Below are 7,274 nucleotides of genomic sequence, written 5' to 3'. Positions count from 1 at the left end.
CCAGCAAGGAATAACGCACCTGGAGCAGAAAGTACGTAATATAGTCACTGTCCCAATGTACGGATCTGGGGAATGCGATTACCGGACGCTGCTCTTCTGAAAATCCAGTTACATTAAGGTAGTTATCTGGTAATTAATATTGTAGGTCATCAATATCAGATCTGCGGGGGGTCCAAAACCCGAGACCTCCACAGTTGCACCGACCTCCATGAGCGTCACAACCTCTTCCTAGGCCAATGATGTCTCGTTCATCGGTCACATGTTCTGGGCCAGGGATGCCCAACCTGTGGTCCTGCAGCTGTTGCAAAACTACAACTCCCATCATGCTCGGACAGCCTACAACAGCCGGAGAGCCGCAGGTTGGGTATCACTGGTCTGGGCCCATTAATTTGGGCTGAGCTGTATGCAAGATGGAATCTGTGACTGCGGCCCCAATGTAGCTTCCACTTAAAAGGGGTTTTCCTTGGGTGTCGGACCCCGCTGATCTGATATTGATGACCTATTGACGTCATCAATATTAAAAGCCTGGAAAACCCCTTTAAAAGGGGGTCTTCCAGTTCAGTATTGATGGGCTATCCTCAGGATAGGCGATTAATATCTGATTGGTTGGAATCCGACACCCGAACCATGGCGCTGTGTGAAGAGGCTCCGGCCTCCTCACAGTATACCAAGCACAGCGCCGGCCCTTGTATAGTGGCTGTGTGTGGTATCGCAGCTCAGCCCCATTGAGCTGCGCCTAGGCTTTGGGACCAGTGAAAGCTATGTCACTGGCCTAGGAAGAGGCCGCAGCCTGTCCTAAGGGTTGTCAGTATTTCACTTCTGGAAATCCCCATGTTCTCACTGATGCTGCAATTTGAGTAAAGTAAAGGTATAAAGTTTTGGGTTATATGGGGTGGCCCACTGGGGACATTGATGGCATATCGCTAGGATATGCCATTAATGTCAGGTAGGTGCAGGTCCTACCTCTGGGACCCACTCCTATATCTAGAACTGGGCCTTGAGGGACGGCACACCACACATGCTCTCCATTAGTCACTGTGGGAGTTTTGCTTTCGGAACTTGGAGGGTGGCTGCGATCACTGAAAACAACTACCTAAAATATAACATTTATTTAGAGTTATTTAAAGTGGAGATCCCTATCAAGGGGACCCAAAATTAGACATGGACAAATACGAATAGACCCAAAAAGAGCAATTGAGGACCTGGCAAAGGGCTGGTGCTGATGGAAGAGGAAAGGGGCAACACGTCCGGGTATCAGTGTCTGTCCCTGAGATATTCCTCAAACTGTCCTCAGCCCAGAGATGCACCTTGATGGTAGGAGCACTCTGTCCACGTGCCTCAGCTGCCTGTCCTTATAACGCCCTTGGTATACTAACCCATATGGATGTCTGGGTCCTTGTATAAGCCGAGTACATTACACATACAAAACTTGATGTCATGTCACTTGTCCCGACATCACTTTTTGCCCCCCAAGCCAGACATCCCTGATCTATCAGCATGAACCGAAAGCTCGTCACCAGATAAGTATCATACTGGTCTCCTTATAATCAGCCTATTGGCTATTTGTATATTGTGGCACCTCTTGCTGACGGATACTGACTTGGGGGTTCTCCAGTTTTTGTTTTGTATTTTGTGTCCATCTGTGACACACATTTACACTTGTGTCCCCTGACGAACCTTTCCTGTAACTGAAAGGGGAAACGCGTCGGGACAAGTGACATGACATCAAGTTTTGTATGTGTAATTAGGTTCCTTGGTCCATTGGCTGAAAAACACCCCCAAAGCATTAGGTTCCCACCACCATGTCTGACAGTGGGGATGGTGTTCTTTGGGTTGAAGGCTTCTCCTTTTTTACGCCAAATGAAAGAATCATTGTGACCAAACAATTCAATTTTTGTTTCATCTGACCATAACACAGAAGACCAGAAGTCTTCTTCTTTGTCCAGATGAGCTTTTGCAAAGGCCAAGCGAGCTTTTGTGTGCCTTATCTGGAGAAGTGGAACCCAGCAGTGCGCAGTGTCCGTTGGATTGTCTGCCTTGAGACATTGCCACCAGCAGAGCCCAGATTCACCAGGATGGCCTTGGTGGTGATCCTTGGATTCTTTTTCACCTCTCTAACTATCCTCCTGGCCAGCACAGGTGTCACTTTTGGCTTCTGACCATGTCCTGAGACTTTCCACAGTGCGGAACATCTTGTATTTTTTAATAATACTTTGCACTGTAGCCACTGGAACTTGAAAGCATTTAGAAATGGCCTTGTAGCCCTTTCCCGACTTGTGAGCAGCCACAATGCGCAGCCGCAGGTCCTCACTGAGCTCCTTTGTCTTAGGCCTCTTTCACACTTGCGTTGTCCGGATCCGGCGTGTACTCCACTTGCCGGAATTACACTCCGGATCCGGAAAAACGCAAGTGTACTGAAAGCATTTGAAGACGGAACCGTCTTCAAAATGCGTTCAGTGTTACTATGGCAGCCAGGACGCTATTAACGTCCTGGTTGCCATAGTAGTAGTGGGGAGCGGGGGAGCGGTATACTTACCGTCCGTGCGGCTCCCGGGGCGCTCCAGAATGACGTCAGAGCGCCCCATGCGCATGGATGACGTGATCCATGTGATCACATGATCCATGAGCTTGGGGCGCCCTAACGTCACTCTGGAGCGCCCGGGGAGCCGCACGGACGGTAAGTACACTGCTCCCCGCTCCCCACTACACTTTACCATGGCTGCCAGGACTTTAGCGTCCCGGCAGCCATGGTAACCACTCTGAAAAAGCTAAATGTCGGATGCGGCAATGCGCCGAAACGACGTTTAGCTTAAGGCCGGATCCGGATCAATGCCTTTCAATGGGCATTAATTCCGGATCCGGCCTTGCGGCAAGTGTTCCGAATTTTTGGCCGGAGCAAAAAGCGCAGCATGCTGCGGTATTTTCTCCGGCCAAAAAACATTCCGTTCCGGAACTGAAGACATCCTGATGCATCCTGAACGGATTTCTCTCCATTCAGAATGCATTAGGATAATCCTGATCAGGATTCTTCCGGCATAGAGCCCCGACGACGGAACTCTATGCCGGAAGACAATAACGCAGGTGTGAAAGAGCCCTTAGCCGTGACTGTCCACAAACCAACTGCAGAGAGCTGCTGTTTTTCACCTGTTGAGTTGATTAAAACAGCTGTTCCCAATTAATCAGGGTAATTAGGAGGCTTTAGAACAGCTTGGACTATTTGGAATGGTATAGAACTTTTGATTTTTCCCACAGACTGTGACAGTTTGTGAAGGGTATGAATAATTTTGGACTGGACACTTTTTGCTCAAATGTAAATAAAGGCTGAGAAATGTTTTTTCCACAATAATGCCTCTTGTACATGGGTGTCTACCAAAAGATAAGACATTTCCTGTCCAAAAATTACTTGCTGGTTGAATAAAAGTAACTAAGTCAAAATTTGCCAGGGGTATGAATAATTATGGGCAGCACTAATAAAAAAAAAAAATTTATATATATATATATATATATACATACATACACACACACACACATACACACATCCCTTTCCCCTGATTTTATATAAGAAGAAAAAAACAACACATATTAGGTATCACCGCATCCGTAACGACCGGCTCTATAAAATGTATCACGTGATCCACCCCATCCAATAAACACCGTAAAAAAAAAAAAAAGTGCCAAAAAAGCCATTTTTTGTCACCTAACATCATTTAAAGTTCAATACCAAGCGATCAAAAAGGCGTATACCCCCTAAAATAGAACCAGTCATCTCATCCCGCAAAAATTGAGCCGCTATCTAAGACAATCTCAACTCTTTGGTTACCTTGCCTCACAAAAAACACAATATAGAGCGATTCAAAATCACATGTACCCCAAAATAGTACCAATAAAACGGTCACCTTATTCCCTAGTTTCCAAAATTGGGTCACTTTTTGGGAGTTTCTACTGTAAGGGTGCATCAGGGGGCCTTCAAATTCAAGTGGGTTTTGGAAATTCTTAATTTTTTTTAGAATTGCTTCTAAATTTCTAAGCCTAACGTCCCCAAAACATAAAATTATATTTACAAAATGATCCAAACAAAGTAGACATATGGGGAATGTTAAGTAATAAATATTTTGAGGTATCACTTTCTGTTTTAAAAGTACAGAAAATCTAAGTAGTTTTGAAAATTGCTAATTTTTCAAAATTTTGTCAATTTGGGATTTTTTAATAAATAAAAGGTGAAATCTATTGACTCAAATTTATGACTATCATGAAGTATAACGTGTCACGAGAAAACAATCTCAGAATGGCTTCGATAAATAAGTGTGCCAAAGTTATTACCACATAAAGTGACCCATGTCAGATTTGCAAAAAATGGCTCGGGGTAGAAGGGGTTAAGAGTGGATTTTCGAATGGAAAATTCACAGTAATAAATGACTAGCCAAGTAGAGGAGATTTTCTACGCTTCACGTACTCTGTGCGTATTTTGAAATCTGCAAGCAATGCAAAAGCTGAGATCTGGGGCAAATCGGCAAGTAACACGCAAAAACCGCACGGAAATCTGCATAAGCTACACTGCTGTGTGGTATACCTTCGGGCTCACTCACACGAACGTATTTCCTTTCCGCATCCGTTCCTTTTTTTGCGGACCGTATAAAGAACCATTCATTTCAATGGGTCCGCAAAAAATGACAAGTTGCATTCCGTTTCGGTATGTCCATTCCACAAATAAAAAAAAACACACATCTATTATTGTCCGCATTACGGACAAGGATAGGACTGTTCCATCAGCGGCCAGCTGTTCCGCAAAATACAGAATGCACACAGACGTCATCCGTATTTTTGGCGGACCGCAAAATACATATGGTCGTGTGCATGAGCCCCATCACTCAACACCCCTAAGCAGGGTACTGGCTGTCCTTAACCACCTCCGGACCGCCTAACGCAGGATCGCGTTCCGGAGGTGGCAGCCCTGCGCACAGTCACGCATATACGCGTCATCTCGCGAGACGCGAGATTTCCTGTGAACGCGCGCACACAGGCGCGCGCGCTCACAGGAACGGAAGGTAAGAGAGTTGATCTCCAGCCTGCCAGCGGCGATCGTTCGCTGGCAGGCTGGAGATGTGTTTTTTTTAACCCCTAACAGGTATATTAGACGCTGTTTTTATAACAGCGTCTAATATACCTGCTACCTGGTCCTCTGGTGGTCCCCTTTGTTTGGATCGACCACCAGAGGACACAGGTAGCTCAGTAAAGTAGCACCAAGCACCACTACACTACACTACACCCCCCCCCCCCCGTCACTTATTAACCCCTTATTAGCCCCTGATCACCCCTAATCACCCCTGATCACCCCATATAGACTCCCTGATCACCCCCCTGTCATTGATTACCCCCCTGTCATTGATCAACCCCCTGTAAAGCTCCATTCAGACGTCCGCATGATTTTTACGGATCCACTGATAGATGGATCGGATCCGCAAAACGCATCCGGACGTCTGAATGAAGCCTTACAGGGGCGTGATCAATGACTGTGGTGATCACCCCATATAGACTCCCTGATCACCCCCCTGTCATTGATTACCCCCCTGTCATTGATTACCCCCCTGTAAAGCTCCATTCAGACGTCCGCATGATTTTTACGGATCCACTGATAGATGGATCGGATCCGCAAAACGCATCCGGACGTCTGAATGAAGCCTTACAGGGGCATGATCAATGACTGTGGTGATCACCCCATATAGACTCCCTGATCACCCCCCTGTAAAGCTCCATTCAGATGTCCGCATGATTTTTACGGATGCACTGATACATGGATCGGATCCGCAAAACGCATCCGGTCGTCTGAATGAAGCCTTACAGGGGCATGATCAATGACTGTGGTGATCACCCCCCTGTCATTGATTACCCCCCTGTAAAGCTCCATTCAGATGTCCGCATGATTTTTACGGATGCACTGATAGATGGATCGGATCCGCAAAACGCATCCGGACGTCTGAATGAAGCCTTACAGGGGCATGATCAATGACTGTGGTGATCACCCCATATAGACTCCCTGATCACCCCCCTGTCATTGATTACCCCCCTGTCATTGATTACCCCCCTGTAAAGCTCCATTCAGACGTCCGCATGATTTTTACGGATGCACTGATAGATGGATCGGATCCGCAAAACGCATCCGGACGTCTGAATGAAGCCTTACAGGGGCGTGATCAATGACTGTGGTGATCACCCCATATAGACTCCCTGATCACCCCCCTGTCATTGATTACCCCCCTGTAAAGCTCCATTCAGACGTCCGCATGATTTTTACGGATGCACTGATAGATGGATCGGATCCGCAAAACGCATCCGGACGTCTGAATGAAGCCTTACAGGGGCGTGATCAATGACTGTGGTGATCACCCCATATAGACTCCCTGATCACCCCCCTGTCATTGATTACCCCCCTGTCATTGATTACCCCCCTGTAAAGCTCCATTCAGATGTCCGCATGATTTTTACGGATGCACTGATAGATGGATCGGATCCGCAAAACGCATCCGGACGTCTGAATGAAGCCTTACACGGGCGTGATCAATGACTGTGGTTATCACCCCATATAGACTCCCTGATCACCCCCCTGTCATTGATCACCCCCCTGTCATTGATCACCCCCCTGTCATTGATCAACCCCCCTGTCATTGATCAACCCCCCTGTCATTGATCACCCCTCTGTAAGGCTCCATTCAGATATTTTTTTGGCCCAAGTTAGCGGAATTTTTTTTTTTTTTTTCTTACAAAGTCTCATATTCCACTAACTTGTGTCAAAAAATAAAATCTCACATGAACTCACCATACCCCTCACGGAATCCAAATGCGTAAAATTTTTTAGACATTTATATTCCAGACTTCTTCTCACGCTTTAGGGCCCCTAGAATGCCAGGGCAGTATAAATACCCCACATGTGACCCCATTTCGGAAAGAAGACACCCCCAGGTATTCCGTGAGGGGCATATTGAGTCCATGAAAGATTGAAATTTTTGTCCCAAGTTAGCGGAACGGGAGACTTTGTGAGAAAAAAATAAAAAATATCAATTTCCGCTAACTTGTGCCAAAAAAAAAAAATTTCTATGAACTCGCCATGCCCCTCATTGAATACCTTGGGGTGTCTTCTTTCCAAAATGGGGTCACATGTGGGGTATTTATACTGCCCTGGCATTCTAGGGGCCCCAAAGCGTGAGAAGAAGTCTGGTATCCAAATGTCTAAAAATGCCCTCCTAAAAGGAATTTGGGCACCTTTGCCCACCTAGGCT

The sequence above is a fragment of the Bufo bufo genome, chromosome 8, assembly GCF_905171765.1.
Source record: "Bufo bufo chromosome 8, aBufBuf1.1, whole genome shotgun sequence".
In the NCBI taxonomy this organism is placed as follows: Eukaryota; Metazoa; Chordata; class Amphibia; order Anura; family Bufonidae; genus Bufo; species Bufo bufo.
Note: the sequence above shows the minus strand (reverse complement) of the source record.